The sequence below is a fragment of the Lathamus discolor genome, chromosome 6, assembly GCF_037157495.1.
Source record: "Lathamus discolor isolate bLatDis1 chromosome 6, bLatDis1.hap1, whole genome shotgun sequence".
NCBI classification, from domain to species: Eukaryota; Metazoa; Chordata; class Aves; order Psittaciformes; family Psittacidae; genus Lathamus; species Lathamus discolor.
In genome coordinates, this window is record NC_088889.1 from 71,640,760 (window position 1) to 71,653,312 (window position 12,553).

The window sequence follows — 12,553 nt, forward strand, 5'->3', positions numbered from 1 at the left end:
CCTAGTAGGGAGTGAAAATCTAAGTCTAAAACTGAGAGTTCAGTAGAAGTCAGTAGCACTTGTCCAATTGTTTTGTAGACAACATGAGTCAGGTTTTCACCTAAGATTTTCTTTTTTCTCTCCAGCCCACTCTGTTTCATTTTAGCCACACTGAATTTAGCAGTTGATAAAGTTGGCACTAATTTATTTGTTTCACTGTATTTAAAATGCTAGATGACACTATCCAATATTCTTCTATCTCCTTTCTTTTTGTGAATGTCACAGTGTGTTGCACAAACACAGCAGGAATGAAAGCTAACACAAATGCATATTTGTGGCTACAGCACAAAAATGTGTATCTGTAGATGAACAAACTAGGTCAAGTCTTTCATAGTAAAAAAAAATAAACAACCATTTGTCAGATGAGTATGTGGAGACTGTTAGTAGTCAATAGAACTGATCAAAAATGGGGGGGGGGAATATCGTTGGAAATATTTTTTATGACATTTTGTGTAACCACACACACAGACATTCACATTAAAAAGACACTAGACCTGTTTTTCACACTATACTCTTTCTCTGAAATGATTCACTCGAAGCTTTGTATTAGTTAGGCTGAACAAGACAAATAGTCTAGGAGATTGGTTCAACACAGATGAACTAATTTATTGATTAGGTGTACAAAAATATTTCCACTCAATAATAGAAGTATATGAGTGAATTTCTTTGCTTGTAGCAGATCACATAGAAAAACTGAGACTATCAGTTTTGAAATTGATATTTATACATTAATTAAACTTGTTTTGAGAGATAGCCATGCAGAATTACCTAATCTCCATCTGCTTAATTCACATGCAGCAGTATAAAAATATTAGCATACCAGACATGCAACTATCCTTTGTTTTGTTTCCACCTGGCATTCCTGAAACAAGGAAAATTAGAAGTGCAGTATATACAGAAACTATAGGTCTCATGCAGAAGAATAATCGTTATGCAGGATTTCACTTTCAGGAAAAGGTGTAGTTATGGCTTGCAATAAATAATCGAGGTTTGTGGAGGTTCATCCAATTCCTTAGTGCAAAAAAGTTCTATTCTAATGAGCATATAAAATAAAACAGAGCTCTGAGACAGCAGAATATGCCAGCAACTGAAGTGAATAAAAACTTGCAAGAATGCCAATGACCAAGAAAACATTGGTAGCTAGTTTTACTGCACAGTGAGTCAGCAGTTACTCAGGAAGGATATTTAACTTCATCATATTTACTGGTAGGACAGTTTTTGCATAAAGATGTCTTTGTTTAAGAAACTATCTGAGGTAGCATTTTCTCTCTATACCCTCTGGAACTGTTGAAAGTCTTATGTGGACATAGCACACTGTGATTTCCCTGGCTTATTAACTTTACCCTTACTTTTTACCTAACATATAAATACCCAGAGCTCACACACATTTTTACTAACAGCATGCAAGTGGTTTAGATTCATAAATAAAAGCATCTAATTCTCTTTCACATGTCCCAAAGCATCCAAGACTTCCACAGGAAAAGGCAGACAAGAGAAAGGACCGACAAGAAACCTAGAATGGTAACTTGGGGCCAAGCTTAGTAACAGAGAGTATCTAAAATAACCTCCTTTCTTTTTGGTGGTTGAATACTACCCTGTTAGTAATATTTATTAAAAACAGCAGGAACTGTTTAATTGCTTGTTCTCTTCTACTTATCTATTTTATTTATGATGTCATCATTGTAGTGCATGCTACTGTGTTTATTTTTCTTTTACTAAGTCTTACTTTTACTCAGCTTTTTTCATCCTTTTGCAATTTATGAAAAATAACTGCTTTAAGAACAATTACTAAAGCCTGATTATAACTTCAATGAGTTTGTGCTACTTATTGCCATACTCTATTTTTAGAAAATACTCAAAGATTTTAGACCAAGTTTTGATCAGTTACTGGGATAACTCTAAAATCAAATGACTGTACTTGAAATGAGGAGCTGAGCATTGGATTAATGCTATTGATTGTTTTCCAAATATTCCTCGTAATTTTCCTTGGTGAGTTATTCAAGCAAAGTTGATTCTTCTATGTTAACAGTAATTTTCCTTTCATCTTTATTCCTACTAAAAACTTCATTTTCCTCATAGTGTACTGTGTCCAAACCTTCTTTAATATTTCATTTTGTTGGCATCCAGAAAACTAAGCCATTTTGCATCTCTTTTGAGGAACAGAGGAAGGGAGGAAGATGAACAAAACTAGCCTTTTTGCTATTCCTCTTCTTTTGTTATCAAAAGTGCATGGCAGGTGAGATTTTTCCACTGTAGATGTAGTAGATTTAGTGCCTAATTATAGTCTTTGAAATTTAGGATGAGACTGCTTGCAATTTTTTTTTTTCATATATCTCGAGATACTTAATTTTCTCTAAGTTTTGCTAATTTCCAAAGGATTTCTCTTGGTAGCTGCTTTGGCACAATTCCCATTTTATTCATTCTGTAGAAAAGCCTATTATAAACAATTTTTTATAAAGATGCATGAAAAGAAAAGTTTTCTCTTCCATTGTCTATTTGCATGTTCTTGAACTCATTAAAAATAGACCTTACAAAAATAGGGAAGAAAACAGACATGTAAGTCTATGCTTCTGGTATTCTGCATTAGGTTGATTTTTACAAGTTTGGCTTAACACTGAAGAGCATATGAAATAATAGAATATACTTAGCAAGGAAGGGAAACACCACATATTCCATTTTACTTTAATAATGATACTCTGTGGATAAATGAACATGTGCTTGGGGAAACTGCTTCTCAATAAGCAGCTAATTAATTTTGCATTATACTTGGAATTTATTTGTATTACAATAACTCTCAGGAGTGCAAACTGAGAGATTTTATGGGAACTACAAACTTAAATTATTGTGCAGGATAACAGAGGTAAAGCAACTTAGAAAATTGTTTATAGCTATTCCCAGTAACTTTCTTCCTTCAGTTTGCTGAATCATTTTGCATATTTCAGTTCCATGGATGTTTTCACTCTTCATAAGTACCTCTGAAAAATGAAGCTCTTTTTTAATAATTTTCTATCACTCATGTCATTGCTTGTATTTTATTTCACTGAACACTGCTATACCAACCAATATATGGATGCCATAGGGGGACACTTCATCGGGGACCCTAGCAATAAGACAAGGGGCAATGGGTTCAAACTTAAACAGGTAGGATTCATGTTATATATAAGGAAGAGGTTCTTTACTGTGAGGGTGGTGAGGCACTGGCACAGGTTGCCCAAAAAAGTGATAAATACTCCATCCCTGACAATGTTCAATGTCAGGTTGGACAGAATGTTGGGAGACATGGTCTAGTGTGAGGCACCCCTGCCCACGGCAAGGGAGGTTGGAACTAAATGATATTAAGGTCCTTTCTAACCATAACTATTCTATAACTCTATGATTCTAAGATTCCCTGTATGATACTTAATGACAAAACACAGCTACAGATCTGCTTAATCAGAAAGAAGCGTAATGGAGTGATCAAGGCATATTGCTATGTCTCAAGATGTATTGGATTTGTTATGTTTCAGGCTTCATTTTGATTCAGAAGTAAATGGAAAATTTTCCATATGAATTCAGGAGTCAGAAGTATCAAGACACAAAAAACATATCATCACCATGTGACTGCAAGCTAGGCATGCCTCTCTCACGTCATTTAGAAGAGCCTAATAGGTGATTCAGGACACATCTTTGACCATCTCTGTGTTATCAGAGCATACAGTATTTGCAAAGTGTTGTTTGAATAGAATTAGCAAGAAAATAAGGATTTTTTTTTTTTTTTTTTTTTATTGTAGGGGTCTTTTCTGTAGCATCCTCAATTTTCCACAAACAATAAAGGAAAAAAAAAATCCTTGAGGAAATATACTCTTCCATGGAAAGCTGATGACTGGTTCAGGGAGAGATAGTCTGCATTCAGTTTCAAACTACTTATGGTAATAAGTAATCTTATCCATAACCTCCAGACTGTCCCACTCTGAGTCACAGACACAGAAGGAGATCAGTTTTAATCTCCATTCCCCTTCAGTGCTTTGATAGTGCAAGAACTGCTGGTGACCCAGTACAGCAGCACAAACCCTCTCTTTATGTTAAGTAAAAGCTCCAGGCTGCCTGAAAGCAGGAGCCTTACATACCCATCTCATATTTCAGGGTGAAAAGCTTATAAATGAATCAAATCCATGTGGAGGGCAAGAAATCAGTGCCTATTATATCAGGAGCTTTCTACAGGGACATCTTTTGTCTCATGAAAATAGTATTTGCTTAGTTCCCAAGCAATTTCAAAGCGGTAGGTATCTCTCTTTGAAAAGCAAGGGCTGTGTCTTTCACTGAGATACTGAGGTGATACATTTTGAATGTAGCACTAGAAGGAAGGAAGGAAGGAACAGCTTTTTGTTTCTGTAGCCTCCTTATAGACATTCTCATAAATAAGTATACAAATGAAAATTCTCCAGAATTAGTATAGACAGAAAGCTCTGTGAAGGTTGCTAGGCAGCCGAGGCCAAAGGAAGAGAAAGCAGGCAGGGCTTTGATAATCAGTGACTTGTGGGTTATCTGGAGTTGCCATTTACATTTTTCATAAACAAGCAACAGTAGAATTTATTTTTCTTTAGTAAATGAGCAATATTTTTAAAAAATTTGAAACGAAAGGCCTGTTTTATATCTTGTTCCTATCTGTTTTAAAGCTATGGAATTATATGTATGATTATTATTTCTAATTTATTTTTATTCATTGACTGCAACAGGAGTTTGGTGCTGTATATCCAGGCTATAACTTGAACATTATTTAGCAAAGTAGTTAATTTTTAAACATTTGTCCCGTTTTACTTTTTACCAATGTGCATGTAAGACTCTAAATGAAAGAAGTTTACAGTGCTGCAAGGTGTACCTTACCCTCAAAAGATGTATGTGTTTCACTGTCACAAGACTTAATTTCTACTGCCATAATCTGTATGATATATGATGAAGTTACTCATTACAGAAATATAGCAGTAACACACACTCCCTTCCTTTTGCTGCTAAGCATACAAAAATGCAGGAATTTCCAATAAACAAGGTTTTTGTATGCAAGATTAGGTGATCACATTATTGACTAATTGCTGAGATTTGAAATCTCTGCTTATATTTGTGTCTTAGTCTAACTGAAATTAGCTGTGCCTTCAGCAGCTGTATTATACATACAAGTGCATTGAGGGGACACTATAATCCTACAACTTCCCTCCCTTCTCACAGTGTAAGAACAGCTCTGTACCATGGTTTAGTCTACTTCAGCTATTTTCAATTCCTTCAGATTATGTCTCTAGAAGATTTAATCACCGCATCACAGTTTTTCATTATTTGTTTCTTTCACAGGGTGGATGCTGTGGGGGCATCCAGGCAACTGAATGGAATAGCCTCCAGTGGGCTAGTAGGATGAGAAGGTCCAGGGGTAGTTTGGGAAATGAGGAGAAACATCACCTCCCAAGATGGTAAACCTACTGCAAAGGTAATACATGTAAGGATCTTGTTATGCAGTCAGACTTTAGACTCCAGGGGTGTCATGGCTGGAATGCACGGCAGAAAACTGCTAGGGAATAGGAGCACATATCTTTGATGCTGTCTGAGTGTTCATACAGAGTCTCCTGAAAATCTTTCAAGAGCTTCTTAAACTGCATTGAGTTACAACACCTTTCCCTGTGCAAGCGAGATTTTGAATGCTGTATTTTAAAGGGGTTTTCTTGTCTTCCTGTGGACCTATTCAAGACTACAAATCAAAAGTTTACAGTAATTTTTGAAGAAATCCCTTATAGGGCTTGAAACACATGAAAATGCCAGCTTATCAGCCATGTAACGAGCAGAATAAAATGTTATTTCAAAGGGAGACTTAATGGTTTTATTTTTAACCATACATAATCTTGTTTGTTTGTTTTATTTCTATCTCACCTTCCAGGCTTGACTGTTGTGTTTGTGGAAACTTTCTTCCCTGAAGCCTTAACTATGGATGCTTTTGTTACTAGCATTTCAGAAGTCCGAGAAAATGTGATTAACAGAAGGTCAGGTTGGACAGGGCTTGGAGCAACCTGGTCTAGTGGAAGATGTCCCTGTACATGGCAGGGTGTTGGAATTAGGTGACCTTTAAGGTCCCTTCCAACCCAAAACAGTCTGTGATTCTATGATTTTATGACCTGTCATGCCTCAGCATAACAGCTTCTTCCTTCTTGTTAAGAAGCCAAGTTGAGCCATGAAGTACCAGAACATTTAGTTTCTCTGCTGTCCCAAAAGCTCATCTATAAGGTCTATTTCTGAACCCAGTTTGTTATTTTTTTAAACTAAAATTAAGTTTGCTGAACTGATTTTGTCTACTCATCAGAAACTAGTCATTTCCCATGGTACTTTATGAAATACTTGACAGGCTGACTTGCTGCTTTCATTTATTAAGGTGTCTTAATAGTGCAGCATGCAAGAATATTAACAATAGAAAATCACACTGGTGGAAAATAAAATGGGATTTCTGATGCAAAAGCTTTTAGAAGGATCTATTCCGATATCTCATAAGACACCAAAAAAGCATAAAACATCATTTAATTAGGAAAGCTTCTTTTCTTTACTCAAGAGTATATATGTTTTGTCTAGTTGAGTTCTAGGTTAAGCTTTCAAATATCTCTGAGAAATGCCTTCCTTATTCTTGCTGATGATCTTTCTCCAGTTCTCTGGTATTCATTAATTAAAGTCATTCATATATTCCACTACTGCAATTCACAAATTGTTTCGGTGCTTCACCAGGCTTCACAGTTGCCAGAAACCAAACCAGTCTGTGCTCATACAATATTATTGAGAGTTGTGTCTTTGTGTTACCTATAGCTGTGATAGAGTCTAAAGCCTTCTCCTCTGGAAAGAATAGAAACTACTTTATTACCTGGGAGAAGTTCTAAATGCATTTGTGACAGAGGAAAGTGAGAGTAAGCACAGGTCTTGCTTCCTGGATTTATAAAAATAGTGGTAGTTTTCAGTTCATAATCTGCTTTTCAAGACTCTGCTACTCAAAGTTGTTGTTAATCAATTCAGCCTAGATTCTCCAGAACTAATTTGTTTCTTTTATTGTGTAGAAGAAATGAGTTATCATGTTTTTTGGGGGTTTTTTGTGTGTGTGTTTTTTTTTTTTTGTTTTGTTTTTTGTTTTGTTTTTTTGTTTGTTTTTTTTTTTTAATAAGGGTCCAGTAGTTTCTACCAAAAGATTGCAGCAATTTACTACAAAGACAAGAATAGTTTCAAATAGCTTCAGTCCCTAGCTGTCTTTCAGGTGTCTTCTTTCTACTCATAAAAGGGGTAGACATACATGAATATTCTTACATTGTTCCTCTGTTGATACTTTTGTGATAATCCTTTCTCAAAAAGGAGAAAATGATCTTTGCACAAGAGTTAGCAGGGCTCACTGAAACAGCTTTAAACTAGCTTTGAAGGGGGAAGAGTATAAAACCAGGTGTGCTAGAAATAAGCCTGGGGTCAGCACGTCAATGTTTAAGGGATAATGGGCTAATGAGGTCCTTCAGTCTGCTTCATGATCTGCTGAGTACGCTGGAGCACATTTGGAATGTCTTTATAGTAATGCACACAGCATGAGTGCGCCCTCAGCAAGTTTGCCGATGACACCAAGCTGTGTGGTCCAGTTGATATGCTGGAGGGAAGAAATGCCATCCAGAGGGACCTTGACATGCTTGTGAGGTGGGGTGATGCCAACCTTATGAAGTTCAACCATGATAAGTGCAAGGTCCTACACCTAGGTCGGAGCAATCCCAGACACAGCTACAGACTGGGCAAAGAAGAGATTCAGAGCAGCCCTGCGGAGAAGGACTTGGGGGTGCTGGTCAATGAGAAAATGAACATGGGCCAGCAGTGTGCGCTCACAGCCCAGAAAGCCAACCGTATCCTGGGCTGCATCAAAAGGAGCGTGACCAGCAGGTCGAAGGAGGTGATCCTGCCCCTCTACTCTGCTCTTGTGAGACCTCACCTGGAGTATTGTGTGCAGTTCTGGTGTCCTCAACATAAAAAGGACATGGAACTGCTGGAACAAGTGCAGAGGAGGGCCACGAGGATGATCAGGGGACTGGAGCACCTCCCGTATGAAGATAGGCTGAGGAAATTGGGGCTGTTCAGCCTGGAGAAGAGAAGGCTGCGTGGAGACCTCATAGCAGCCTTCCAGTATCTGAAGGGGGCCTATAGGGATGACGGGAAGGTACTCTTTGTCAGGGACTGTAGTGACAGGACAAGGGGTAACGGGTTAAAACTTAAACAGGGGAAGTTTAGATTGGATATAAGGAGGAAATTCTTTCCTGTTAGGGTGGTGAGACACTGGAATGGGTTGCCCAGGGAGGTTGTGAGTGCTCCATCCCTGGCGGTGTTCAAGGCCAGGTTGGATGAAGCCTTGTGTGGGATCACAGAATCACAGAATCCCAAGGGTTGGAAGGGACCTAAAAAGATCATCTAGTCCAACCCCCCTGCAAGAGCAGGGTAACCTACAGTACATCACACAGGAACTTGTCCAGGCGGGCCTTGAACATCTCCAGTGTAGGAGACTCCACAACCCCCCTGGGCAGCCTGTTCCAGTGCTCTGTCACTCTTACAGTAAAGAAGTTCTTCCTGATGTTAACGTGGAACTTCCTATGCTCCAGTTTACACCCATTGCCCCTTGTCCTATCACTGGATATCACTGAAAAAAGCCTAGCTCCATCATCCTGACACCTACCCTTCACATATTTGTAAACATTGATGAGGTCACCCCTCAGTCTCCTCTTCTCCAAGCTAAAGAGACCCAGCTCCCTCAGCCTCTCCTCATAAGGGAGATGTTCCACTCCCTTAATCATCTTTGTGGCTCTGCGCTGGACTCCTTCAAGCAATTCCCTGTCCTTCTTGAACAGAGGGGCCCAGAACTGGACGCAATATTCCAGATGCGGCCTCACCAAGGCTGAGTAGAGGGGGAGGAGAACCTCTCTTGACCTACTAACCACTCCCTTTCTAATGCACCCTAAGATGCCATTTGCCTTCTTGGCCACAAGAGCACATTGCTGGCTCATGGTCATCCTCCTATCCACCAGGACCCCCAGGTCCCTTTCCCCTTCACTACTTTCCAGCAGGTCACCCCCCAACCTGTACTGGTACATGGGGTTGTTCTTCCCCAGATGCAAGACTCTACACTTGCCCTTGTTAAATTTCATCCAGTTTCTCCCCGCCCAACTCTCCAGCCTGTCCAGGTCTCGCTGAATGGCAGCATAGTCCTCTGGTGTGTCAGCCACTCCTCCCAGTTTTGTGTCATCAGCAAACTTGCTGAGGGTGCACTCAGTTCCCTCATCCAGGTCATTGATGAAAATATTAAACAGCACCGGTCCCAGCACCGACCCCTGAGGAACTCCACTAGTCACAGACCTCCAGCTAGATTCTGCGCCATTGACCACAACTCTCTGCCTTCTTCCTTTCAACCAGTTCTCGATCCACCTCACTACTTGATCGTCAAGCCCACACTTCCTCAGCTTATCTATGAGGATGCTGTGGGAGACAGTATCAAATGCCTTACTGAAATCAAGAAAAACTACATCTACCGCTCTACCATCATCCCTCCACCTAGTCACTTCCTCATAGAAGGCTATAAGGTTGGTCATACATGACTTCCCCCTCATAAAACCATGTTGGCTGTTCTTAATGACCCCCTCATCCTTGATATGCCTAGTGATGGAGTCAAGAATAAGTTGTTCCATCATCTTTCCAGGGATGGAGGTAAGGCTGACCGGTCTATAATTACCCGGGTCCTCCTTCTTGCCCTTCTTATAGATTGGTGTGACCTTTGCCATCCGCCAAGTGTGAGGTGTCCCTGCCCATGGCAGGGGTGTTGGAACTAGATGATCTTGAGGTCCTTTCCAACCCTAACTGTTCTATGATTCTATGAGGAATAATCAAGGAGGTAGAAGCTTTGGGCCAGTCCCAGAGCTGTAGTGTCATTGGCATTAGTGAAACCTGGTGGGATGAGTCCTGTGGTTGTTGTGCCATGATGGGCGGTTATAGGCTCTTCAGGAGGGATAGGCGGGGGAAGCAAGGCAGACTATATGTAGGGGAGGGATTGGATTCTATGGTAATGACAGTTGACTTGGTTGGAAGCCTCAGGGTAGAGGATGAATGGGAAAGCAAATGAAGCAGATGTTGCTGTGGGACTTTACTATTGACCAAGCTGGTGGATGATGACACCAATGAATTGTGGAAGGAATTGATGTCTAGATCAACTGCCCATGTCCTTATGGGTGATTTTAAATTCCCAGACGTGAACTTGGAATAACCTACAATGGACACAAACAGATCCAGGAAATTTCTGAATGACATTGAAGAGAACGTCTTGCTACAAGTACTAAGAGAACCAACTAGGAAAGATGCCCTTCTGGATCTGTTGTTTGTAAACAGAGAAGTGGTGATTGCTGGCTCTCTTGGTCACAGTGACTATGAAGTAGTCGAGTTTTAAATCATTGGTGAAATCAGGAAAACTGCCAGCAAAACTTCAACCCTGGACACGGGGAGAGCAGACTTCACACTGCTGAATGAACTAGTTAGTAAGGTATCCTGGGAATCTGCTTTTAAATGTATTGGGGTCCATGAATGCTTGTCGTTTTTGAAGATCCATCTCTTAAGAACACAGGAGCAGACAATTCAAAAGTATTGGAAGGAAGCGGGGCAAAAGACTGGCTTAGCTAAGCAGGAGTCTTCTAGAATTTAGGCAGAAATGGAAAATGTATGGACACTGGAAGCAAGGGCAAGACTTATGAGAAGCATCTCAGATCAGTTGATTTGTTGAGTTGGGAGAAGAGGAGGCTGAGGTGACCTCATTACATTGTACAGCTTCCTCAAGGGGAGCAGTGGAGGGGAGGGTGCTGATCTCTTTCTGATGACCAGCAATAAGACACAAGGAAAGGAAATGAACCTGCATCAGGGGAAGTTCAGATTGGACATTAGGAAAAGGTTCTTCACTGAGACGGTGACAGTCACTGGAAAAGACTCCCCAGGGTCATGGCACTAAGACTGTCAGAGTTCAAGCAGTGTTTGGATGATGCTGTTTGTCATATGATTCAGTTTTATATAGTCCTGTGAGAAGTGGGGAGTTGTACTCAATAATTCTTATGGGTTCCTTCTAACTTGAGATATTCTATGATTCTATGAATCTAATCTCAATGTCACAGAGAACAGTTTGGATTCCAGGCTTTACACTGGGAGAAGAAGTTATACCCTTCAGGGCAAATATGGAAGGAAACTCAAATTAAACGAGATGACATTGTGATATCTTCATCTGCAACATACTAAATGAAGTTTGAATTTCTCCACCCCTACACTTAATGAGAAACAGGAAGTTTAGTGGATTGATGTTTCAGTCTCTGATTCACTGCTTAAATTGTGTTTCATGTGAACTGTTGTTGGAAATGCCATTTTGACTGAAGGAAGGGGAAGATAAGGGTGCTGTTTTAATATAACTTGAAATCTTGTCGGTAAAAAGTAGTTTATATTTTCAGTAAGAGGCTTTCATTTTCATTGGAGTCTAATGATATTGATCTGATATCCGTACTAAGTATATACTCTTGAATTCTGACCAGAACCAGATTCTGCTTCTGGTGGGAGCTACAAATGTTTCACATTGTTCCAACAAACAGAGCTCTTTCAGTGCATTTCTTTGACTGATCAGTTTACAAGTGACTGCATTTTGCTGTTCTGTGTGATAAAATATTTGTTTCAGGTGTTTTTCTATTTTAAAATGAATGGTTCTATATTTTGGGTGATCTCTGTGCCCCTTCAAGGCTCTTTGTAGTAAAGTCATGGGAGTCAATGCTGTGTTTTGTTTTGTTTTTCCTCTTCTAACAGCCAGGAAAACAGTCATGTTCCATGATTTATGGAAAAGTCAAAAGCTTTCAAGTTAAGTGAAGGATACATAACTTCTGAATGAACTACGTTTTTAAACATAATGAGAATCATAGAATAGTTAGGGTTGGGTAGGACCTTAAGATAATCTAGTTCCAACCTGCCTGCCATGGGCAGAATGAAGCATGTCCCAGAGTTTAAAACAGAAGACATTAGATATTCAAATCAAACCAGGAGGTTTTTTTCACCTAATAACATTTCACATACCCACGTTTAGAGCAAAGCTTGTATTTTGAATAGCTATAGATACTGACTTTGGTGTGTCCAGCTAGCTCTGCACAGCTAGCAATTGATAAGACTATGCTTGAAGCATGTGCATGTAAAACTGTGTTGACAGTGCCCACTGCTAGCAGGCAAAGGGAATACTCAACTAAGTCATGTTTTATACTCTTTATATCTATAAATAAAACCCGGGAAGCTTCTGTTCAGTCCTTTTCTTTTTTTTCTTTTTTTTTTTTTTTTTTACCAAAAGACCTCTAGGGCTTTATCTTAGAAGAAAGAACCCTTAGACATAACCAAAGTCAATAACCCTCAAGAGACAAATGGAGATGGGAAATTAGCAGCAATTCCTTCAATATTTCACAAAAGATAAAAGACTGTGATATGACAATAGACTGGTGAA

General features: G+C 39.4%; 1 protein-coding gene and 1 long non-coding RNA gene across 3 annotated transcripts in view; one reads left to right on the plus strand and one right to left on the minus strand.

The window, feature by feature from the left end:
* The window catches only part of LOC136017676 (uncharacterized), an 829,506-nt gene that overhangs the window by 455,685 nt on the left and 361,268 nt on the right, over positions 1-12,553 (minus strand). The gene's annotated exons all lie outside the window — the stretch shown is intronic.
* The window catches only part of LRRC4C (leucine rich repeat containing 4C), a 103,457-nt gene that overhangs the window by 39,221 nt on the left and 51,683 nt on the right, over positions 1-12,553 (plus strand). Inside the window, exon 2 of one of the 2 annotated variants that reach the window (XM_065686144.1) lies at positions 5,362-5,503. The gene's annotated coding sequence lies outside the window, so the exon portion shown is untranslated. The remainder of the gene's footprint in view (positions 1-5,361; positions 5,504-12,553) is intronic. The other variant, XM_065686143.1, reaches the window with a different exon arrangement.